Below are 26,370 nucleotides of genomic sequence, written 5' to 3' on the forward strand. Positions count from 1 at the left end.
GATAAATTCTCTCTGGTTGATCATGGCAGTCACTTTCTAGCCACCTTTCATATCTTCAATTTTTGTGTTTTCTAAATTTCCTTTGTAGGGAATGTCATATTTGGAAAGCCAGATTACTTAATTATGGGTTCAGAATTAATTATCGATTCATTCAACAAATATTTATTGAATGCCGTCTAGGTGGTAGGTACTGGGATGAATACCAGAAGAGAGCTGCTAAAGACACCTTCCTGAACTTCAAAGTACTCACAGTGCAGTTGAGGAAAAAGAGAAGTAAGTTAGTGATTTCAGTGTAGTGTAGTAAGTGCTGTGACGATTGTGGTAGCACAGGGTTTAAGGGATAGTGGGTAGAGAAAGGAGAGGTTTTGTATTCGGGATCACAGAGCTTGTAGGGGGTAGAGGTAGGATTCAATCTCAGTGTCTATGACTATGAAATCTGTGCATGTATACACTAAGATTGATGACTCCTCAGTTGCCCATGTCACTGACTTTGAATAATTAGTAAATAATACTTAGATTCAGAGATAAAGTAATACCACGATCATACTCATGTAGGCCATTTTAGTGGAAAATGTGAAATTATGCATTATTTTTAAGAAAGAAAATCTTAGCCTGTAATCCCAGCACTTTGGGAGGCCAAGGCGGGTGGATCACAAGGTCAGGAGATCGAGACCATACCGGCTAACACGGTGAAACCCCATCTCTACTAAAAATACAAAAAAATTAGCCAGGCGTTGTGGTGGGTGCCTGTAGTCCCAGCTACTTAAGAGGCTGAGGCAGGAGAATGGCGTGAACCCAGGAGGCGGAGCTTGCAGTGAGCTGAGATCGCGCCACTGCACTCCAGCCTGGGTGACAGAACAAGACTCTGTCTTAAAAAAATAGAAGGAAAATTTTATAGTAAATAATAGTGACTAGAAGCAGACTAATAGAGTGGTAGAGCCTAACACATACAACCAGAAAGAAAATATGAATTATTTATAATGTGTCTGTCATGTCTATATCCATTTGCACATAAATGAAACCTTCAGGAGATCAGGAGATTATCCTATCTGTTAGAACTGTGTTTGGCTATGTGTAACAGAAATTTGACAGTTCAGAGCTGGCAGTCACTCAAGGAAACCATCAGGGGCACAGCCTCTTTTTTTTTTTTTTTTTTTTGAATTGAGGTCTTACTCTACTGCCCAGGCTGGAGTGTAGGGGTATGATCATAGCTCACCGTAACCTCAAACTGAGCTCAAGTAATCTGCCTTGTTCAGCCTCTCAAGTAGCTGGGAGTACAGGTGCATGACACAATGCCTGGTTAATTTTTTTCTTTTTTGAAGAGACAGGGCTCCGCTATGTTGCCCAGGTTTGTCTCAAACTCCTGGGCTCCAACAATCCTCCCATCTTGGCCTCCCAAAGCATTGAGATTACAGGTGTTAGCCACCGTGCCCAGCCAAGGGCACAGACTTTTTCACACTTTCTGTCCCATCATTCTAACCATGTGCTTTGCATCCTTACATAGATGACTACTTCACTTCCAGCTATTGCATCTCTATTCAGGATGGAGAAAAAGGGAGCAGAGCTAAGAGCAAAAGATGCCTGCCAGCTGAGCTTGGTCTTTTTATTAGGAAAACAACCCTATCACCTTGCACTTTAATTTCAATGTCCTGTGCTGGGTAAGAAAAGCACCTTGAGCTACAAAGAGTCTGGAAAGCTGAATACTTTTACTGGGCTAAACTGCTGCCCTAAACAAAATCTGGGCTCTGTTAGTAATGAAGATTGGAAGAATGCATACTGAATATGCAGCCAGCACTGTCTGCCACGTTCCCTTAAGTAGGTTAAATATTCACTTAAACTCATGTTTATACCACTCACTCACACAGAATAGATTAAAATATATATGGGGCAAAAATACACTTCAATTCAGGCTTTGTTTGAATTATCACACAGTCTAAATAAGTTGAGTATAAGTTACAGAATTTGACTGCACAAGGGGAACAGATACTTTTTTTTTTTTTTAACCTTTTTTTTGTATTGCTGCAGTCACGAAATGTTCTTTTTTGTTGACAGTGAACTAGTTTCCCAGTTATTTTATGCTTTCAAATGAAATATTACCATGCTTTTTTTATTATCTGTTTTTTTAATTTCCTAATTTGTGCCATTATGTATTTTCCTTGGGTTGTGACCAGAGATTTTGTAAAATATGCCTTGAATTTGGAATAAAAATTAACAGAAAAAAACTGAATAGGATTATGAACAAAGAAACCAAAGGATTTAATAATGAATCAATCAACACATTTATTGAACATCTTTCATAGCCAAGACAATTACATTATAACACAAACCTTTATGATTTCCCTCAGCACCTGGCATACTGTCACATGATGGTCAATAAATGCTATGACTGACAAAATTGCATCTGCCAGAAGATTTAAATAGTTAGATAAATGTATTAGTCCATTTTAATATTGCTATGAAGAAATACCTGAGACTGGGTAATTTATAAAGAAAAAGAGGTTTAATGGACTCACAGCTCCATATGGCTGGGGAGGGCTCACAATCATGGCAGAAGATGAAGGAGGAGCAAAGGTGCATCTTATGTGGCAGCAGGCAAGAGAATGTGTGCAGGGGAACTGCCCTTTATAAAACCATTAGATCTCATGAGACTTATTCACTATCACTAGAACAGCATGGGAAAAACCCGCCCCTATGATTCAATTACCTCCCTTCCAGTCCTTCCTATGACACATGGGGATTATGGAGCTATAATTCAAGATGAGATTTGGGGGGGGACACAAATATGTAATTTTGTAATAGAATGTAATTTCACCTATCATCATCATCATCATCATCACAGTCTTTACTAATGGGAAATTACAGAATGTCAGTTTTAAAGTGAAGTTGCCAGCTGAGCGCGGTGGCTCACGCTTGTAATCCCAGCACTTTGGGAGGCCGAGGTGGGTGGATCACGAGGTCAGGAGATCGAGACCATCCTGGCTAACACAGTTAAACCCTATCTCTACTAAAAGTACAAAAAATTAGCCAGGCTTGGTGGCACGCTCCTGTAGTCCCAGATACTCGAGAGGCTGAGGCAGGAGAATTGCTTGAACTGGGAGGTGGAGGTTGCAGTGAGCCAAGATCACGCCGCTGCACTCCAGCCTGGGCGACAGAGCGAGACTCCACCTCAGGAAAAAAAAAAAAAAGTGAAGTAGGCATAATCTGGGATTGTTCAGAGAAAGAATAAAAGTTCTGAGCCAGTCTGGAGTCCTGCAAAAGAGAAATGGAAATAAGACTACCATCCACAAAGGATGCAATGATCTTCCAGACATTGTGGTGCTGCCACTTTTATTGCTGATTGCTAACATGGTGAAGCCCCATCTCTACTAAAAATACAAAAAATTAGCCAGGCGTGGTGACAGACACCTGTGGTCCCAGCTACTCGGGAGGCTGAGGCAGGAGAATGCCGTGAACCCAGGAGGCGGAGCTTGCAGTGAGCTGAGACCATGACACTGCACTCCAGCCTGGGTGACAGAGCGAGACTCCGTCTCAGAAAAAAAAAAAAAGTGAACTGCATTTGTTATAGCCCATCTAGAAACCTGACCATTTGCAGATAGATGCACCTCAGCCTGAATAGCTGTGTAAACCAAGCCCAAATTTAGAGTTGCACTTGAGACCATTCAAGGAGAACTGAAATTTCAACATGTTTTGGAAGAAGACATGGTAATGAAAATATCAATTGTTCCATTCAATCATTAACAAATATTTATTGAGGGCCTGTGACTTGTCTATGTGTGACTATGTTAAATGCTGTGAATACAGCAGTGAACAAAAACTAAGTTCCTGCTCTCATAAAGCTTCCATTGTGGTGAGAGGAGCCAGACGATTAGCAAATAAATAAATAAGCAAATAGGCATGTACATAAAAACACACACAATCAGATAGTGCTAAGTGCTTATAGGGAGGGTGCTATTTCAGATGGGCTAGTTAGAAAAGGTCTGATGTGGGAACATTAGGACAGAAACCTGGAGATAAGGGAGTAAAACGTGTTTCTCTGGAGAAAGAAGCTTCTGTAGTAGAAGGCAAAAGAGACAGGAGCTGCATGGCTTGTTTGAGAAACAGCATGTGGAAGATTCCGTGGATCACAAAATGAGACAGGGTAGTTCAGAGGGCCTGGTGCAATACTCCAGGTGTTGTTTTTGAAACATTAGGGGTTTGGTCTAGTTCCTACTTCTCACCTCGCCACATAGCCAATCACTGAGACGTCAATTATTGCCAAGGAAGAAAGTTTTAATTGGGTGCTGCAGCTGAGGAAATGGGAACTCAGTCTCAAATCCATCTCCATGATGGACTAAAACTAGGGCTTTCTGTAGCAGGGAAGAAATGTAACAATGTGCAGGAAAACAGGAACTAGGGAAGGGCAAGAAGCAATCATGATGAATGAGGGGTCCAGCATCTCATTGTTTTGATGTGGTGATCTGGTGAGCTTCAGTGTTTTGGTACTTTTTTGTAGAGACCTGAAGGCCCTTTTCTGAGGTAGGAACTCAGACTAAACAAATATGTTTCAAGCGTTAAGACCAGAAAGGTCAATTTCTTTCTTTTCCTTTCTTTTTTTTTTTTTTTTTTTAACTTTTTTACGTGTGGAGGTACCATTGCAGGTTTGTTACATAGGTAAACTTCTGCCATGGGGGTTGGTTGTACAGATTAGTTCATCACTTAGGTATTAAGCCTAGTACCTATTAGTTGTTTTTCTTATCCTCTCCCTCCTTCCACTCTCTAACCTCCAATAAACCCCAGTGTGTGTTGTTCCCTTCTGCATCCTTATGAGAACCTGCACTATTTGGTTTTCTGTTCCTGTTAGTTTACTAAGGATAATGACTTCCAGGTCCATCCATGTCCCTGCAAAGGACATGATCTCATTCTTTTTTTATGGCTGCATAGGATTTCATGGTGTATATGTACCACATATTTCTTTATACAGTCTATTATTAATGGGTATTTAGGTTGATTTCTTTTCTTTGCTATTGTGAATAGTGCTGTAATAAACATATGTGTGTAATATGGTCTGGCTCTGTGTCCCCACTAAACTCTCATCTTGACTTGTAATCCCCACATGTTGGGGAGGGATCTCGTGGCAGGTGATTAGGTCATGGGTGTGGTCCCCTCATGCTGTTCTCATGATAGTGAGTGAGCTCTCATGAGAGCTGACAGTTTTATCTGGGGCTTTCCCCCCTTTTCTTGGCACTTCTCCTGCCACCATGTGAAGGAGGATGTGTTTGCTTCCCCTTCCACCATGATTGTAAATTTCCCTGCAGAACTGTGAGTCAATTCAACCTCTTTCATTTATAAATTAACCAGTCTCAGGAAGTTCTTTATAGTAGTGTGAGAATGGACTAATACAGTAAATTGGTACCACAGAGAGTGGATACTGCTGTAAAGATACCTGAAAATGTTGAGATGACTTTGGAACTGTGTAACAGACAGAGATTGGAACAGTTTGATGGGCTCAGAAGAAGATAGGTAAATGTGGGAAACTTTGGAACTTCCTAGAGACTTGTTGAATGGTTTTGACCAAAATGCTGATAGTGATATGGACAATTAATTCCAGGTTGAGGAGGTCTTAGATGGAGATGATGAACTTGTTGGGAACTGGAGTAAATGTCACTCTTGTTATGCAAAGAGACTGGTGGCATTTTGCCCCTGCCCTAGAGATCTGCAGAACTTTGAACTTGAGAGAGATGATTTAGGGTATCTGGCAGAATAAATTTCTAAGCAGCAAAGTGTTCAAGAGGAAGTAGAGCAAAAAAAGTTTGGAAAATCTGCAGCCTGAGGTGCAATAGAAAAGAAAACTCCATTGTATGGGGAGAAATTCAAGCCAACTGCAGAAATTTGCATAAGTAATGAGGAGGAGCCAAATGTTAATCACCAAGACAATGGGAAAATGTATCCAGGGCATGTCAGAGACTTTGATGGCAGCTCCTCCCATCACAGGTCCAGAGGCCTAGGAGGAAAAAATGCATTCCTAGGTTGGACCCAGCCCCCCCTTGCTGTATGCAGCCTTGTGACATGGTGCCCTGTGTCCTAGGTGCTTTAGCTTCAGCTGTGGCTACAAGGAGCCAAGGTACAACTCAGGCTATTGTTTCACAGGGTGCAAGCCACAGGCCTGTGTGGTTTGCACAAGGTATTGGGCCTGAAGGTGCACAGAAATCAAGAATTGAGGTTTGGGAACTTCCACCTAAATTTCAGAGGATACATGGAAATGCCTGGATGTCCAGTCAGAAGTTTGCTGCAGGGTAGGAGCCCTCATGGAGAACTTCTGCTAGGTCAGTGTGGGAGGGAAATGTGGGGTCACAGCCCCCACACAGAGTCCCCACGGGAGTACTGCCTAGTGGAGCTATGAGAAGAGGGCCCCCATCCTCCCATCCTCCAGGCCCAAGAACAGTAGATCCACCAACAGCTTGCATGGTGAGACTGGAAAAGCCTTAGACAATGCCAGCCCATGAAAGTGTGTCCGGAATTGGTGGGTTCTTGGTCTCACTGACTTCAAGAATGAAGCCGCGGACCCTCATGGTGAGTGTTACATTTCTTAAAAGTGGTATGTCCAGAGTTTGTTCCTTCTGATGTTCGGATGTGTTCGGAGTTTCTTCCTTCTGGTGGGTTCGTGATCTCGCTGGCTCAGGAGTGAAGCTGCAGACCTTTGCGGTGAGTGTTACAGCTCATAAAGGCAGTGTGGACCCAAACAGTGAGCAGTAGCAAGATTTATTGCAGGGAGCGAAAGAACAAAGCTTCCACAGTGTGGAAGAGGACTCGAGTGGGTTGCCACTGCTGGCTCGGGCAGCCTGCTTTTTTTTCTTATCTGGCCCCACTCACATCCTGCTGATTGGTCCATTTTATAGAGAGCCGATTGGTCTGTTTTACAGAGAGCTGATTGGTCCATTTTGACAGGGTGCTGATTCGTGCATTTACAATCCCTGAGCTAGACAAAAAAGTTCTCCACGTCCCCACTAGATTAGCTAGATACAGAGTGTCGATTGGTGTATTTACAAACCTTGAGCTAGACACAGAGTGCTGATTGGTGCATTTACAAACCTTGAGCTAGATACAGAGTGCCAATTGGTGCGTTCACAATCCCTTAGCTAGACATAAAGTTTCTCCAAGTCCCCATCAGACTCAGGAGCCCAGCTGGCTTCATCCAGTGGATCCTGCATCAGAGCCACAAGTGGAGCTGCCTGCCAGTCCTGTGCCATGCGCCCACACTCCTCAGCCCCTGGGGGGTCGATGGGACTGGGCACCGTGGAGCAGGGAGCGGCACTTGTCAGGGAGGCCTGGGTCATGCAGGAGCCCATGGCAGGGAGGAGGAGGCTAAGGCATGGCAGGCTGCAGGTCCCAAGCCCTGCCCTGCAGGGAGGCAGCTAAGGCCTGGCGAGAAATCGAGCACAGCAGCTGCTGGCCCAGGTGCTAAGCCCCTCACTGCCTGGGGCTTGCGGGCCAGCCGGCCACTCTGAGTGCAGGGCCCACTGAGCCCATGCCCACTCGGAACTCACGCTGGTCCACAAGTGCCGCGTGCAGCCCTGGTTCCCACCTGTGCCTCTCCCTCCACAACTTCCCGCAAGCCGAGGGGGCCAGCTCCAGCCTCAGCCAGCCCAGAGAAGGGCTCCCATGGTGCAGAGGCAGGCTGAAGTGTTCCTCAAGTGCGGCCAGAATGGGCACTGAGGCCAAGGAGGCACTGAGAGCGAGCAAGGGCTGCGAGGGCTGCCAGCACGCTGTCACCTCTCAAAAGCAGCCAGGAAGGGGGCTGTACCCTGCAAAGCCATGGAACCAGAGCTTTCCAAGGCTGTGGGAACCCACCTCTTCCATCAGCATGACCTGGATGTGAGACATGGAGTCAAAGTAGATCATCTTGGAACTTTAAGGTTTAATGACCGCCCTATTGGATTTTGGACTTGCATGGGACCTGCAGACTCATTGTTTTGGCCAACTTCTTCTCCCATTCGGAATGGGTGTATTTAACCAGTGTCTGTACCCTCATTGTATCTAGGAAGTAACTAACTTGCTTTTGATTTTATAGGCTCATAGGCAGAAGGGACTTGCCTTGTCTCAATGAGACTGTGAACTTAAGACTTATGGGTTAATGCTGAAATGAGTTAAGACTTTGGTGAACTGTTGGCATAATTGTGTCTGTTCTCATGTTGTTATAAAGAACTGCCTGTGACTGGGTAATTTATAAAGGAAAAAGGTTTAACTGACTCATAGTTCCACAGGGGCTCAGGAAACTTACAATCATGGCGGAAGGGGAAGCAAATGTGTCCTTCTTCACATGGTGGCGAGAGAGAAGTGCCGAACAAAGGGGGAAAAGCACTTGATAAAACCATCAGATCTTGTGGGAACTCACTTGCTATCATAAGAAGAGCATGAAGGAACCATCCCATAATCTAATCACCTCCCATGAGTTCCCTCCCCAACAGGTGGGGATTACAATTCAGATTACAATTCAAGATGAGATTTTGGTGGGGACACAGATCCAGATCATATCATTCTGCCCCTGATCCCTCCCAAATCTCACCTTTCTCACATTTCAAAACACAATTATGCCAACAGTTCCCCAGCATAATAAAGTGCACAATAAACGTAATGTGCTTGAATCATGCTGAAACCATCACTTGCTGGCACTCCCCCTGCCCACCCCCTACGGTTTGTGGAAAAATTGTCTTCCACAAAACCAGTCCCTAGTGCCAAAAAGGTTGGGGGACTGCGGATCTATCGGACTATTGGGTTGGTTTCAGTGTGAGGTGCTGGTGACTGGCACCAGAGTGAGAGCAGTCAACACACCAGGGTATTATCATTGGTTGTCTCTGAGTGTTAAGATTATGGACTATTTTTCTGCTTCTTTATATATTTTTAGTCTTTGCACATGTTCTACAAAGAATAAATTACTTGTGTAATCATAGGAAATAAATACTACCTCTTACCCTCTCCTCTACCCCAGTCTGGCATAATTGAAAAATGAACACTTAGAGAAAGGAGGTCACCCAAGATCAGACTTCAGAATTCAAATTTAATAAGATCTATTTGTTATTCACGATAGAGTTTGTCAAACATTTTCACCAAATTTTAGCAACAAGTTTGAGTGCTGCAGGAGATAACGACACGTGAAAAGATGGTGAGAGAGACAAAACAAAACAAAACAAAATTGGCAAAGAAAAAGATGGCATTTTAAATAGCAACACGAACAGTCTGCCTAAGGACTAACCTCCTGTGCGAGACAATAATTTTTTATTGAAAAGTTCTTTTTGAGGAAGTTTTCTTAAAGTCTTATATAAAAATGTGGAATATATAAGAATTTAACTAATACCTTGCATTTAGGGTGCATTATAACTGTATAAGGAATTTTTACATGAAAATTTGGGAGAACAAGAGAGAACATCATGTAATAACGTGATTAAGCTTGTTACTGAGCCATTTTACAAATTCTGGAATATAAAGGACAAGGTAGAGTATGTTCCAAGGCAGGCAGTGGCCACACACTGCTTGGCTTGTAGGCCCTATTAGGGATTTTGGTGTTTCTCCTAAAAACCAGTGGAAAACCACTGAAGTATTTTAAGCAAGAAGTAGCTTGATCAGGCCCAAGTTTCAAAAGGTTCACTTTTTTTTTTTTAAACAGGGGTCATATCAGAAAGATATGTTTGATGAAATTAACTACAGAATCAAGAAGTATATACTCAAAAATGCAACTACAATATATAAGACAGTGTAAGTACATTTTCATTAAAAAATGATTTGTGTGAGTCCCAGAAGTTACAAGATTACACTGGGAAGAATGAGTGATCATAAAGTAAAAATATTCACAATTGAACTGACCACTTATGGAACTAACACATGCTGCACTTTCTCTCCCCTGCAAAGTGGCCCTGGTTTCTGTTTCTATCGTCTCTGTTCCACCTCTGTCCATCTTATGTTGTCTGTCTCTCATTGACTGTTGGTGGTTGACAATACCATGTCAACACAGAATGAAATTACATCTCTTACAAAATATGAAGGATTTCATACAGACAATAAAGGTGATATTGGAGAACTGCTTCACCAATCGTGGTCATTAACCGTGAGGATCTGTGAGAGTTTAACCAGCACAGTCATCACTGTGGCTGACTCAGCAATTTTTTCTCACTACCAATGATTAACCTAAGAGGATGATGGTAGTCCTGTTCCTTTTACCACTTATTTATTTAAGAATGAGTTAAGTTAAGCAGATATTAAAAACGGACTATAACAGAGGGTCTCTTTTTAAGATTTTCAAGTTTGGAAAATTCTGCTTTGATGCTAAGAGGCAGAATAAAACCCAGAAAGATTCATTCAATCTGACTTATTAATATTTGGGAGAGGTCAGTTTATTCTGCTCAGTTCAATTAAAATCAAATAACTTTAGTAGATAGGAATTATTCAAAAGTTTGTAATGCTAGGATCTATTACTCTAGGCAAGCCATACCTACGTAATCTATATACAGTTAGGGGCAGGCTAATTTCAGGCAGCAGGAAACAGTCAGCTAAAATAGAGCAGAGATGGAGGAAAATACCACTGGGAGTGCCACTCACATATTTAAGGGCAGACATGAAAAGATAGGCAAGTGTTTCTCTTTCTTTTGGCAAGCATTTTATAGGAAAAATTCTACAAAGCTAGGAGACTACCTGGTAAAGCTAAGCCCATTTAGAAGGGGAGGGAAGGAAGAAAATAATGCAAAAAGTCAGAGTTCAGTATTGACAAGTGATCTTTTCATTGCACGTGATTGATGACTGAAGGTTCATCACTGCTTTTTGATTCCTGTTTGCTGATTTCCCATTTTATTTACCCATAATCCACTCATTGCTCTGATAAACCATGGAAGCAGTGGTTCAGAAATCTGTGTTAGTTTCTCTGTTCTCTCTGCAGTCTCTTAGAGGTACCTGCTAACACAGCTTTAAAGATCCCCTGTAAATCAAAATTAGCTATGCTTGGTGGCACATGCCCATAGTCCCAGCTACTTGGGAGGCTGAGGCAGGAGAATTGCTTGAACCCGAGAGGTGGAGGTTACAGTAAGCCGAGATTGCGCCACTGCACTGCAGACTGGGTGACAGAGCAAGACTCCACCTCAAAAACAAAAAAAAGTCCCCTGTAACTTAGTAACTTCCACTTTCTATCTCTTGCCTTAAACGTCCATACTTCCTTCTCCCTACAGATCATCTACCTTGAAAGAATTTGCCACCAACTCACTAAGCAGGTCAGTTTAACAAAATCATTGACTCCTAATAATCTTTGCCACTGCAGTGTTCCTGGGCACTAGGCTGGTGCCTCTTAACTCTGGCTGCATGGTAGAAATGTGTGAGGAGTTTTTTTTTTTTTAAAGGACTAATATCATCTCAGCCTGGAGAGACTAGAATTTAATTGGTCTGGGTTGGTTATTTGGTGGGTTTTTTTTGTTTTGTTTTGTTTTGTTTTTGACAGTCTCTCTCTGTCGCCCAGGCTGGAGTGCAGTGATGCGATCTTGGCTCACTGCAAGCTCCACCTTCCGGGTTCACGCCATTCTCCTGCCTCAGCCTCCCGAGTAGCTGGGACTACAGGTGCCTGCCACCACGCCCAGCTAGTTTTTGTTTGTTTGTTTTGTATTTTTAGTAGAGAAGGGCTTTCACCATGTTAGCCAGGATGGTCTCTATCTGATTTCATGATCCGCCCGCCTTGGCCTCCCAAAGTGCTGGGGTTACAGGTGTGAGCCACCCCGCCTGGTCTATTTGGTGATTTTATTGTGCAGCTAGGGTTAAGACAACCTAACTAAGCCCTGGGTTTTGGCTTCTCTTCTGCATGGCTTGTTCACTGTTCTCTGTGCATTTCTTCAGTTCTCTCTCCTTCACCTGCACTCCACAACCACAAAGCAAGATGGCGACCCTCTCGCTCTCAACATTTGTGTAGAACCTTTTACAGAGTTGGGCTGTTTTTCTCCTATAGCTCTATTTAGATGATACACAACAGGAAGTTGTCTTCAAGCATACTGTCTATCAAGGCATTATGCTATCCAGAATTCTGTACTGAATTCTGAATGTCTACTTTAAATAATTAAGATAACAGAACTCAAGGTTACCAATTCATTGACCTTTCTAGGTCCTTTTCCATTTCTCTTTAGAAATTGATCCGTTTTCTGTAGATTTCAAGTAGATTGATACTTTCTATCTCCTTTTTTTTTTTTTTTTTTTTTTTTTTTTTGAGACAGAGTCTCACTGTGTCTTTCAGGCTGGAGTGCAGTGGCATGATCTCGGCTCACCACAACCTCTGCCTCCTAGGTTCAAACAATTCTCCTGCCTCAGCCTCTCCAGTAGCTGGGATTTATAGGTGCCTGCCACCACATTGGTCTAATTTTTGGTTTTTTTTGAATTTTTTTTAGTAGCGATGGGGTTTCACCATGTTGGCCAGGCTGGCCTCAAACTCCTAACCTCAAGTGAACCACCCACCTTGGCCTCCCAAAGGGCTGGGATTACAGATGTGAGCCACTGTGCCTGGCTTCTCCATATTCTTTATATCATTTGTTCCTCCTGTCTTCAATCATCATCCTTTCTATTTTCCTTTCTTTATTGTTAACTTTTTATATTTTAGTTGCATTCTCCTTCACTAACATAATTTGTTTCTAGTCACTCCTTAGATAACTCTACTCAATTCAGACAGTTCATTCTGTACTCACATGTCTTCCTTTGTACTTTTTAATTGCTTATTTGTTGTTTTTGACATCTTAATGGCATTTTTGAGCTTCTCAAAAGTGAGTGCTGTTTTAACTACCTCTTATAACCAGTAAGTGTTCTGTATACATAAAGCACACAATAAATGGCTAATTAATATCCAGTTTTCTGTTGAACAAGTACAATACTTAAATATTTTCTGCCTGAGCCAAGTCCAAGATATAACTCTCTTATCTACTATAGTGACTGTCCTGCATAGCCATCTGTCTAAACCCTGAGACTGAAATTCTTTAATGCGGAGATCTCTATCTGCAGTATGGCTTGATGATGATCAAAAATACTCCCCTCACTGAACACACAAGCCTTTGGTTGGCAGCCAAAGGCAATTATGAGTAAAATCTGAAGCTATTTCTAATTCTGAGTTTCATGTCTTTAATGCTCTCTCCAAGAGCCACCCTATTTTCAAGGAATTAACATCAGGACAGCCATTGGCTGCCATAGATGTTTAGTGATCCACAGATCTTTTGCATAGTTTGAAAATATGCATTTTCCGGCCGGGCGTGGTGGCTCAAGCCTGTAATCCCAGCACGTTGGGAGGCCGAAGCGGGTCAGGAGTTTGAGACCAGCCTGGCCAACATGGTGAAATCCTATCTCTACTAAAAATACAAAAATTAGCCAGGCATAGTGGCACACGTCTGTCATCCCAGCTACTCGAGAGGCTGAGGCAGAAGAATTGCTTGAGCCTGGGAGACAGAGGTTGCAGTGAGCCGAGATAGTGCCACTACACTCCAGCCTGGCCCACAGAGTGAGACTCTGTCTCAAAAAAAAAAAAAAAAAAAAAAAAAGAAGGAAAGAAAAGAAAAGAAAGAAAATATGCATTTTCCCTGCACACCTAAATTGGAATTGACTGATCTCTGCTAACCATATGTAATAGTCACATGGTTCTTTGTATGAGTCTGGCCTATACACAGTGCAGCATGGTGTTATGTACTTTTTTTTTTTTAACTTGTTTTAAGTCTATATGTAACTTCTTGAGGATAGAGAAGATTGTATCTCTCTAGAGATAGAATGGTACAGCTACCAAGACTGGTACAGCTGGTAATGGCTCAATTTTTGTGGCTTAGCTGATTGACTGGACCAATGAGAGCTGAAATTATCAAGGTACAGGAGGTGATGCTGAGTGGTACTCAAGCTTTAATATGCTTAGAATCACCTGGAAAACTTTTGATTCAGAACTTTTGGTTCAGTAGACCTGGGATTGGTGGGAGGATTTGCATTTCTTTTTGTTGTTGTTGTTGTTGTTGTTGGTTTTGAGAAGGAGTCTTGCTCTGTTGCCAGGCTGGAGTACAGTGGTGCAATCCTCGGCTCACTGCAACCTCTGCCTCCCGGGTTGAAGCAATTCCTCTGACTCAGCCTCCTGAATAGCTGGGACTACAGGTGTGCGCCACCACACCCGGCTAATTTTTTGTATTTTAGTACAGACGGGGTTTCACCACGTTGGCCAGGATGGTCTCGATCTCCTGACCTCGTGATCTGCCTGCTTCGGCCTCCCAAAGTGCTGGGATTACAGACGTGAGCCACTGCGCCCAGCCGGATTTGCATTTCTTGCAAGTCCTTAGGTGATACTGCTACTGCTGCTCCAGGGATCACACTTTAAGAATCACTGCCCACAACTGTACCAGGAATTTAGCTTGTCTTTTGGGAGATTGGTGGGTAGAGCAGGATCTTGTTGAGTTGCAAGTGTCTGATAGCCCGACCATAATTTATGACTAGAGAGTGGTGGTCCAACCTTTCTCTCATATGTCCATGGGAGTGAACAAGCTGCTTTGTCTGTTTCATGAGCACTTTTATTAGTTCGTCTCTGAGTCATGTTTAACATACTTGATTACAGTGTTAGGACAGAAACATTATGCTCAAAGCTCTAGGGATACTTCCAAAATGTCACCATTGAAAAGTACCAACCCAGGCAGCAGGGTTAGGATTGCCCATCTCTTTAGTACTTGGACTATTACCTGTGGATCTTGAACATTTTTGCAGGATATACAGGCAGAGGAGAGGGGGATGTTATAGAAAGACTAAAGACTTCTGGAGTCAGCAGCCGTGCAATCATGTTATTTAAGCACTCTAAGATTCATTTTTCTCTTCTTAAAAGCAGTATATTGGCCAGGCATGGTGGCTTATGCCTGTAATCCCAGCACTTTGGAAGGCCGAGGCGAGCAGATCATGAGGTCAGGAGTTCGAGAACAGTCTGGCCAACCTGGTGAAATCCCGTCTCTACTAAAAATACAAAAATTAGTCGGGCGTGGTGGCATGCACCTGTAATCTGGCTTACCTGGGAGACTGAGGCAGGAGAATTGCTTGAACCCGGGAGGTGGAGGTTGCAGTGAGCCGGGATCATACCACTGCACTCCAGCCTGGGCAATAGAGCAAGACTCCATCTCAAAAAAAAAAGCAGTATATTAATACTTCATGAAGAAGGTATAATAATTAAAAATGTATAAAATCCCTCCTTTTGTATGGAACACCCAATATTTCCTAATAAACAGTGACTAAGTTCCTATCTTTATAACTTTGTCATGGGGTCCCTATCTGCTCTGCAGAGATAGCTGGATGAGTTATGCATCTGAGAAGGCAGGGGTGGCTGCAAACTTTGGATTTTGTCAGACCCACTTAAAAGCAGATATAGGGAGGCTAGTGATTTGAACAATCAGTATATAAGTACTAGATGAGAGTCTCCATAATACAGAAACTATGGCTCATGTAAATGTTTTTTTGCTTTTTACTGTTGACAGGGTAAGCCTTGTACAGGAGTTGGGAGTCCTTCAAATTTGTCTTAATGCTCCTGACCTCTCCATTCTATGGCTCCTTTCTCTCAGTGTCTATCTCCTTATCAAATCTTACCCTCTGAAAGCTCTTCGCTCTCCTAACCTCAACCTGGTGAGATTGACTGTTACCATAAGCTCCTAGTACGTGTGTCATATCCTTCAGGTGTACTGAGGTGGAAATAGACCAGGTGGAGAACCACTCTTTTTTCATTTTCAGTGTTAATCCTTATTGCTAACTGGGAATTGAAAGTCTCTCTCTTCTACTGAGGGAACCTCAGATACCAGCAAGCAGGTAAGAAAGACTCAAGTGCCTTAGATAGCTGCTACACGTAGATAAGATTGACCCTGTGTTCAAACAAAAGCTAACTATGTTACGTCCTTCTAATATGGACACGTAGCATCAGAAAAATCAAAATACATACATGGTACACACAACTGCCATTTGAAGCCAGTTTTTCTCATTGTAGGAAACTACTACGGGGCAATCTCCAACCAGCCTCTTTTACTAAAACATAGCATTTTGTTAGAATAAAAATGCTCTTAGAGCCTCTGTTAAAGGAAATAACTCTTTCGTTTTCATGATTTGAACCTCGGAAACTGAAAACACCTCGGGAAAGAGAAAGGACCCCTTTAGCTCTGCTGGGATTCTGCAGTGTGGCTCCAGCATGTCTAGGGGTTTCAAACCTGATGCTAAGACTGTCAGTCCCGCGATAAGGAGGAAGCTTAAAATAGCAGGAACAAAGGACAGCTTATACAGTCCATAGAATATGAAGTGATGACAAGCACAGCAAAAAGAATTTGAGAGTGAAAAGGAAATTGCACAAGAGGGCAGGATAAAGAGATCCTAAATACCCCTAGTTTCAGTTTCTAGGAGGGGAAAAAATTCAAAGAATATTCCTACCTTTCAAAGGTATTTGTTCAAATGCAATGGCTTCCACTTAGTCTACCAGAGTTCTTTATCTCAGTTATCTAACTCTTTGGATTTGCTCATGTGAGCTGAAAATCTCAGAGGCTTTACTCATGAGGTTCTCAAAAGACCCTGTTGCAGGCTTGAGGGGAAGATCATAGCTCTTTGTTTCGTTGCCACTAGAATGGGTGACCAGGTGCTATGCCATTTCTTCTAGCTTTACAATAAAAAGGAGCTTCTTATACACTCTTTTCTCAGCAGTACTATGGCAAGAGATCCCCAGAAGGAAAGACAGAGGGAGCTGAACAGTATTTAGTAAATCTGAACCACCTGGGATGTTTCTTTTAGATAATACACCCTCTCTTCAGAAAAAAAAAAAAAAAAAAATGTTCCACACTCTATGCCGATAACGTCCTCTATTCTCTGCTTAGTTTGATCATTATGGGTACTTTGGGAAAGCATCTTATAGTTTGTAAGTGACAGAGCTACCAAGACCTATTTGTGTCGGGTACCAAGCTAGATAGAAACTGTATATAATTCACTCATTACATTCTTGTAGAAACAGAATGTGGTAGCTATTTTTGGTCCTGTTTTGAAGTGACAGAATTGAGGCATAAAGAAGTTAATTTGTTTAGCCCATGCTCACAAATCCTGTAAGCAGCAGGATTCAGACTATGGTATGTAAGATTATAAACGCCTGCATTTCTCTGGTGGCCGTGAGATGTAGGCAACGTAATCAGCCAAGGAACAGAAAATTAGACACATGTTGAAATTTGGTAATGAATCATTCTCCTGTCTCCCTCTAAATTCTAAACCAGATAGCTAGTGGGATAAGATAAATGAATATCAGTCTTTTTTTGTACTGGAAATAGCAGATTCGAAAACATGGCTTGGAGGAGAGGCTATAATTAGGTTTCCTAATTGCTTCTCCATGAGTTGAACCAATGTACTCACCAAGCTGCAGACAGCACAGTAAGAATGCTGCAGGCTTTCCTCCTGCCCTAGTTTGCTTGCCCAAGGAAGGAGTGAAATTCGGACATGTTGGAATCTGTTGGAAGGGGCTGGTTACACTGCCCTTTCCTCCATTCTTGCCAGTGTTCAGTTCCTTTTTCCATGCTTGCCAATCTGATAATTTACTCTTTTGCTCTTAGGTAGTAAAGAATGGATAGAAAGGACAAAAACGCCTTTCCCATTTTTTTCTTCTTTGGAATGAAATGTATTATTTTTCCCTTCCAAGGAAATCTGAAGAGGTAGTGTTTAAATGTCTCCCTAAAAGTAATGAAACTATCTTTTTAGAAGTTTCTGTTTTGAATTCGCAGAAAATATTTGAAATTGTTTCTGGTTGAGCTGAGTTCATTTTAACGCCTATAAACTTTGTGATCAGAGACAATAGTTTAGCTTCCAAATTGCAAAATTAATGTTGGCTCATCTGCTAAAGTCAGATAACTCTACCCTTTGGGTAAGCAAGTGAAACACCCAGTCATTTTGGTGGAGAAAAGCAGTAGAGCCAATTGTTTAACCGGATTGGCCAAAAAAGAAATGAGAGAGATAGAGTTCAGATGCAAGCCATATGCTTCTGTTCCAAGGGGGAAAAAAGAAAGCAGTCAGAACATTTGGTGGAGAAGGAGGGCCTGAATGCAAATTTAGATGAACGAAGGAACAGCCAAGGAGAAAGACACAGAAAGATGATATAACGGCTGCAGACAAATACGCAAGTTAAAGATGACTTTGATACTGGTGAAGAATGTTGACTAATTTAGTCAAGTTTTTGATGCTGAGACAATATCAGAAGCAACTTTCACCTTGTTCAGGGATGAGCTCATGTGTTCAAATTGCAAAGAACTTTGTGTAAGCCAGCAGCACCATCTTTGCATTTAACACAAAGTTGCTTAATTGAGGGACAAGATGATGGTCAAGCTCCAGTTTGACGCTTTTTGAGGCACATTGTGGCCAACATTTAGATTACATACTGTGTTTTTCCTCTTGGAGCTGTGGTTTCCACTAGAAGAAGGTCAAGAGTGTGACTTTGGCATATTGTGAATAGTTTGGTGATATATCCCAGATTTGTCTAGTGAATTTTAACATTTTGTTGATTAATATTTACTGAGAATTCTTCACCTGGTCCTAGTTATTCTGAATATTCTTTGACATGGTTATACTCTCTTTCATCTTGAAAACACATGTATCATTCAACCACATAACTGGCCCTTTACTGGAATCAGATCAGAATTTTCATCCCAGGTCTGACACTCACCTTTCTGTGAGCCTGGGGAAGTAACTTTATTCATTCTTTCAACAGATATTTTTTAGGTACCTACATCTTTTCAGCACTGGAGATGATTTCTGCCTTCATGGACTTTAAGCTGAGTGAGGAAGACAGACCATTAAACAGGTCATTAAAACCAAGTGCCATAAGAGCTATTTTAGGGGACCTATAGGAAGGAGCCTATGGCAGTGCAGAGGAGATACATTTGTCTTAAAGGGTCAGAGAGAGCTTTCTCGTGGTTTAAGCTGAGTCTGAAGAGGTTAAATAAATATTCGAGGAGCAAGTGCTTCGCAAGAAAGGAACTGCGTTTTAGACAGGGAGACAAGAGAGCTGCAAGCAGGGAACTTGAATTCAGAGAATTTCAGTTTGCTGAGAACACAAAGTGTGAGGAAGGCCAGAGGGAGCCTGGAGAGGTTGGGGGGCAGAGATAAGAGGAATGTGGTGGGAAGTAAGCTGGAAGAAGTAGGTAAGATCTTTGGGTCCTTTAAACACAAAATAGTAATAATAATGTCCACTACACACACAAATTCTGAGAATCAAAGGAGAAAGTGTTCACAGAACAGTTTTGTAATCTACAAAGCACTAGACAAAGGCAAGACATTCTGACTGGGGTGTTGGCTGTAAACTGTGGTTCACTTTTCCAGGAGCAGGAACAGTTCTGCCTAGAGTTATGCTCTGAAGATCTTTTTGACCAAAGTTGCAACGTGACAGGAGTTTTTTGTGAAAACATAAATTGCAATAATATGGTGTATTTGTGTATTTGTTTTCTATTTCCTTATACATTTTTTATAGATGTCTTTATTAGTTAATATTGGCAATGCCTGGTATATATGGCCAACCAACGTGAGAAACATTTCCCAGAACCCTGAAATCATATCATAGAGGCAATGATCACACATAGAGATGGTTTTAAGTACTCCCTAGAAAATTGCTGTTTGCTCTGTCACCATCAATTCTAGGTCCTCTTGGTTGATAGCTGAATCAAGCTTAAGTTTTTTTTTCTATGTCCCAATTCATCCCTTCTTTCTGGTTTTGTTCTCAAGAATAAATTTTAGCAATGCATTGTGAGTAATCGTCTTCAGAAGAGCCAGCCAATACTTCTCTGTTGGTTAAACCCAAAGCCTGGGTTTTTGCACCCAGCTTGTGGCCCAGGTCACTGTGTAAGCCTAGGATTCGTTACTTTTATATTTTCTTCCTCTGATAAGAGAGACTCGGGACACATAAGTGTTAAGCCTATCTAAATGTTTCGCCCTGACTTCAAATGGATTTGCCATTTTCTAAGGAAAGGTATGTGCAGCTGGTGGATAGCTATAGTATGTGTATGCACTTATAGTATGTGTGAACACTTATAACACTATAGCTTCTCATACTTTCAGTACCTGGTTTCCAAGCTGCCAAGTTTCCTGAACAGAGAACATGAGTGAAGTTTGAAGCCAGAGGGAAGATGCGAAGAGATTATTAGCTTTTCAACTCTGTTATTTACAATTCCTGTATTTCCCTTAAGGATCCAGAAAAGGAAGTGTCTGAAAAAAAGAACATTTTGCTTAGAACCTATACTTTGGCATTTGGTATTACTTACTTTTCTTGTTTTTTATTTTTTTAGATGGAGTCTCGCTCTGTTGCGCAGGATGGAGTGCAGTGGCATGATCTCAGCTCACTGCAACCTCTGCCTCCCCGGTTCAAGTGATTCTCCTGAGTCAGCCTCTGGAGTAGCTGGGACTTCAGACATAGGCCACCATGCTCGGCTAATTTTTGTATTTTTAGTAGAGACTGTTTTCTCCACGTTGGTCAGGCTAGTCTCAAACTCCTGACTTCAGGTGAGCCACCCGCCTCGGCCTCTCAAAGTGCTGGGGATTACAGGAGTGAGCCACTGCACCTGGCCAGTAAGACTTATCTTAACAAATTTTTTGTTTCTGTTATTTTTGGCACAGACCTTTTTTTTAATCATTTTTGGAATCACAAATATCTTTTTAACTTTGAAGTGTTTTCCCTTCTATCTGGAAGACGGGGGGCTCAGTGAGGTGTCTGAGTTGGTGGAGATGTCTATGTTGGAAGGTAAGTTGGGAAGAGCAACGCAGAACATGGAGAAGGCTACTTTGGGAAGTTGTGGGGGTGCAAATGATATATTTTCTGCTGTTGAGAAGTCTGGTTAGCTTTGGCTTTTGAGAACGTCACTCTGGGAATGTGCGTGTGTCTGTGTGTGGGGGCAAGAAGGAGGCCACACCAGTGGGATTATAAAGAGGCTTTGAGGCCGGGTGCGGTGGCTCACGCTTGTAATCCCAGCACTTTGGGAGGCCGAGGCGGGCGGATCACGAGGTCAGGAGATCGAGACCACGGTGAAACCTCGTCTCTACTAAAAATACAAAAAAAAGAAAATTAGCCGGGCATGGTGGCGGGCGCCTGTAGTCCCAGCTACTCGGAGAGGCTGAGGCAGGAGAATGGCGTGAACCCGGGAGGCGGAGCTTGCAGTGAGCCGAGATTGCGCCACTGCACTCCAGCCTGGGCGACAGAGCAAGACTCTGTCTCAAAAAAAAAAAAAAAAAAAGAGGCTTTGAATTGTACCCCCACCACTCCACCAGAATTGTTAGAAACTTAGTTACCAGATATCCACTCAACCCTCTTTGGCAGGATCCCTGGGAGGCTCAGTTGTCCTTCTTGGAAGCCAGTAAAACTCTTTGTTGGTGGTTGTGGAGGCCAGCATCTGATCAGCTGCTCAGTAGCCACAGCTGCTGCTTCTGTTGCCCTGGCTGCTGGACTTGGAGGCTTCCTGGTTGCTAGTGACTTGGCCTGCGTGGCTGCACCCTGTCCCTGCTGGGGCTGGTTTATGTGGCTCTGATGGTTATACATGCCGAAGTCACTCCTCTCCTATGTGTTCCTCAAGTGCCCTTCACAGTGGAGCCAGGAGAACCTTACTGTTCTTTCTTCAATTCCCAGTATGGCCTCACTCTGTTTCTTGCAGCGCCCCCTAGTGTTGGCACACTTTCATTCAAATATCTTTTCCATCTGTCTCTTGGCTCAAGTTCCTACAGATCAGGGTGGGAATCACATAGGAGTGTCCCATTCAGCAAATAAAAATAGAGAATGTCCAGTTAAATTTGAGTTTCAGATAAATAATGAAGAAATTTTTAGCATAAGTATGTCTCAAATGTTGCATGGGACATACTTATACTAAAACATTCTTCATTGGTTATCTAAAATTCAAATTGAATTGGGTGTCCTGTATTTTATCAATAAATACTAGATCCAAATTAGTGACCTCCCCATTTCCAAGCCCCTTGTTACACTTAGAATATTGCTAGTGTAACAGATCACATATGGAAAAGAAAGAAATTGGCTCCCTTTTAAAGCAAATTTCAGTATACAAGTACTCGGAGTAACGCAGCTGTGGACCAGGGCTAAGTTAATATGCTTTTTAAGAAGCATGTTTCCTTAAGGTTTAATATCCAAAAGCTAGCTCCATAGTATTATAGTTTGAATTTCCAAAAGCATGGACGTTGAGTTTGGCTTGTGAATAAATCTTTAGGAATTGAATAACTTTTTATTTACATCAAATGAGTAATAGAATCTATTGATTCAGACACCTGAATAGTGAAAAGTCAAAATATTTGTATATTGATTGGGTCATACAAGGTCATTTTATGGGAAATGTAATGTGAGCAATTATTTCCTTTTTTTTTTTTTTTTTTTGAGACAGAGTCTCACTGTGTCGTCCAGGCTGGAGTGCAGCAGCACTATCTCGGCTCACTGCAAGCTCTGTCTCCAGGGCTCACACCATTCTCCTGCCTCAGCCTCCCGAGTAGTTGGGACTACAGGCACCCGCCACCACGCCGGGCTAATTTTTGTATTTTTAGTAGAGACGGGATTTCATCGTGTTAGCCAGGATGGTCTCGATATCCTGAACTCGTGATCTGCCAGCCTCAGCCTCCCAAAGTGCTGGGATTACAGGCGTGAGCCACCGCACCCGACCTATTTCCCCCCCTTTTTTTTGTATGTAAAAATGTAATTCATTTTAGGGGGAAGAGACACTATGTCTACATGGTGGCAACAGTTTAGTGAACAGATCCACAAACGTCTGTCAATAAAAACAAACAACTTCCCAAAAGTCCATCAATGGGACAGCTCTGCCTATCCAGATAGATAGATACATAGAAAGATAGATAGATAGATAGATAGATAGATAGATAGATAGAATTAATAATATTCAGCCATCTAAAGAAAGGGGATTCTGATACATGCCATGGCACGGATAAACCTTGAGGACATTATACTAAGTGAAATAAGTCAATTACAAGAGGACAAATATCACGATTCCATATATGTATACATATGATAACATATATTCTAGATGCTTATAAAAGGTACCTAGCATATTTAAATTAATAAAGACAGAAAGTAAAATGGTGGTTGCCAGGGTCCAGGGGGAGGGGAGAAATGGAGAGTTGTTTAATGGTGTGAGTTTTTTATTGTATTTATTTATTTATTTATTATTTATTTCTTAAGACGGAGTCTCGTTCTGTTGCCAGGCTGGAGTGCAATGGCGTGATCTTGGCTCACTGCAACCTCCGCCTCTTGGGTTCAAATGATTCCCCTGCCTCAGCCTCCCAAGTAGCTGGGACTACAGGTGCGTGCCACCACCCCCTGCTAAAACTAAAGACAAAAATAAACTGAGTCTGCAGAGGTTAAATAAATATTCGAGGAACAAGTGTTTTGCAAGAAAGGAGCTGCGTTTTAGACAGGGAGACAAGAGAGCTGTGAGCAGGGAACTTTAATTCAGAGAATTTCGGTTTGCTGAGAACACAAAGTGTGAGGAAGGCCGGAGGGAGCTTCAATAACTACAAACATATTGCTTTAATAATTTGATTACGAATTGAGAAAAAGGGTTTATTTTCTTACCCATCATTTTGACAAATTAGAGTAATAAGGGAGATGTGTGGATAAGGATTTCTGACAGCACGGGCACTGGGGAAAACAAATGTCACTAGCTCTCAGTAGGAGCTGCACAAAATGCAATTTTCTTTTTTGTTCTTTTTGTATTTCCTGATTTTACTTACACGTGTTGTTCTTGCTAAACGAAGTCATAAGAATATTTAACTTCTAAATGGGGGACAGAAATAAATGAGAAAAGTCAGACTCCAAATATAACCATTTAGAGCAATGATAAAATGATATTTTAAATTAATGAATAAATCATTTATTATATGCTACTTCCTTAAACAATGTCTTTAACATGATGTTAATGACTCCCTTTTAGTAAATTGTTCTCCAGGTAATTCCCACCTGATATTTTTCTCCAAGAGACAATGTTAGTTCCCAGGAAGGAGCCTACGTTTTGACACTTTTGCAGCCATAAGACTGGGCGGTTTTTTGGCTAACACCGTAATTTTACGAAGTGGTTTTGCTTTTATAAAAGTCTCAGTTCATATGCCGAGGTGCTACTGATTTAAGTAAAGTGGAGAATAAAATAGAGTCAGTGATTTGCTCAGTTTACTCATTCATCCCATTCATTTACTCACTGGGCAAATATGAATCAAGGATTTACTAGGTCAGGTAGTATTTTGAGTTTGATGTTGGATGAGCAGTTAGGGATGCCTTTTGAATGGAGATACTGTGAAGCTTTTGTTTCCCTGTTAGTTTTCTTTTTTGTATGAATTATGTAGATAATTGTGTAAACCTTCATATTAACTTTGGCTGTATATTGAAGCAGATAGTCTTGAGTCCTAACACTGAAATGATACTCCAGAACATTGAGAAGGAAGAAAGCAATGTTATCGAGGCTTAAATGCCACGGCATCCTGCCCACAAGAGGCTCTTGGGCATAGCTTACATTTCTCTGTCTCATTGCACACTCATGGGGATATTCTCAAGCCCTCTCCATGTGTGCTCTGCCTGAGTGCCAAACTCGCTGCTGGTCACTGATGTGATCCCACAGCTAGCAGCCTGGCTATCCTCCCCTTCATTTGAACAGAGGAAGCTCTTCACCTTTTAGAACCCAATATTCACTCCCAGCTTTCCTACTTGAAAATTCGTTTATTATCCTTCCCATATTTTCTCTAAACAAACTTTCTCAGAATGTTGTTAAAATTCTGAAAGCGATGACAAAAACTATTGGTACAGGAAGGCGGCAGGGCAAGGATATGTCCAGTGGGAGAAAAGTTAAAGCATTGCATGCCAATAAACAAAGGTGAGCGCTGGGAAGCCAACTGACCTGCTATGTGGTACGAATGAATGAAACAATCCACTGTATTCCAGAAACAGGAAATAACGTCCATTAAGCAATAACTGTTTCCCGTTTTGTTCCATCAGTAATAAAATGTCATCACGTGAGTTGTGATCAGTCTGTAACTCTATCCACATGATGCTTCAGCTTTTGTTCTCTCTTTTTCTTTTTGTCGGCCTGGTCTTTGCCTGGGAGGACTTTATGGTTCCACTGCGAGAGAAAGGGAGAAAAAGATCTTCTTGGTACTATTAAGCTTTTAAAGGACATTTACTTTTTTTCTTTTCCTACAGACCACAACCAATTGCTCTTCCTTCCTGTTGAAAGAAACCCAGGCTGTACCTGCTCTTTCATCTCCTGTGTGGAAAACATCTATCGACTGGAAGCACTGAGTCTTCATTTTCAAGGATTTTAGTTGTAAGCTGTTCAAGGCATAAACTAAAGTTTCAGGCAGAGGTAATTTTAGTAGTTAAGCCTGATTTTTACTTCCACCCTCTGTCCTCCAGGGATCTATGGGAAGCTTTCTGTGAGTGGATAAGCTCTTTAGCTAAGATGTAAACTTATGTTCCCTGGTATCTGATAAAGGTTCCTGGAGACTGACACTTAAAAAAAAAAAAAAAAGAAAGAAAGTAAGTGAGGAAAAAAAGAAAAGGAGAAACTGAATCCAAGGCTTACAAAGGGATTAGAAAACTGCACCCCAGATGGAAAATTTTATGGGCTCTGGAGAAAATGTATAAGTGAAATATCAGTATCATAAAATAACAGGAAATAGTGTAATCTACCTGATGGAGAAAATTGTCACTTTAAAAAAAACTATCCTAATTTCCTTCAAAATTGTTCTTGTTTTTGAGCCAATAAACTGCAGCTAAACTCACCATGGGTCTTTCTTCTGCCAAACTCATACTTGCCAACAGAACCTTTGTGTGTTTACAATTGAAACTTTTCCATTCTATTTTTTTTCTAATTAAAATAAAGCCACCCAGAGGCAGACAGAAATCATACAATAAGGAAAGAAAATTGCTAATGATCTGGGTAAATTATGATCCAGAAGTTTAGAGGAAAATTAGAGTGCGTATTATAGCAAAGAACTCAAAACAAATTTGGGGTCAACCCAAAGAAATGTATAAGGGGGAAATCCTATGTTTTCCTTTAATAAGTAATAATAATAATACAATTAGTTTTAACTATGTTCATGGTAGAAGATAAATCAGCAGATGAATGCCTAAGGCACTTACTCTGGGGAAATGTGATAGTCATGTAATTTTTGCTTTGTTTTTCTCCCCCTTCAACTGCTAGGATAGATTATATGACTTAGTAAACCATTGCTGAGCATATGAGGAAAAATTTGTTTGGTTGCTTAGACCAGGTATTATCAGGATTAATTTCCTGATATCTATGCAGATTATTCTGACTGTGATAATTATGGCATTCCCAAAGGTAATGGTTTGAATTGATTTCATAATGCATGGTCTAAACACACACA

At 41.6% G+C, this 26,370-nt stretch overlaps 1 long non-coding RNA gene across 1 annotated transcript; it reads left to right on the plus strand.

The window, feature by feature from the left end:
- The first annotated feature begins 9,639 nt into the window (after positions 1-9,639).
- Positions 9,640-25,761, plus strand: LOC129458405 (uncharacterized). Its single transcript, XR_008649617.1, has 3 exons — positions 9,640-9,729; positions 23,197-23,294; positions 25,181-25,761. It is a non-coding gene; the product is annotated as an uncharacterized lncRNA (long non-coding RNA).
- Positions 25,762-26,370: the final 609 nt, after the last annotated feature.

This window comes from Symphalangus syndactylus, chromosome 19 (genome assembly GCF_028878055.3).
Source record: "Symphalangus syndactylus isolate Jambi chromosome 19, NHGRI_mSymSyn1-v2.1_pri, whole genome shotgun sequence".
Taxonomy (NCBI): Eukaryota; Metazoa; Chordata; class Mammalia; order Primates; family Hylobatidae; genus Symphalangus; species Symphalangus syndactylus.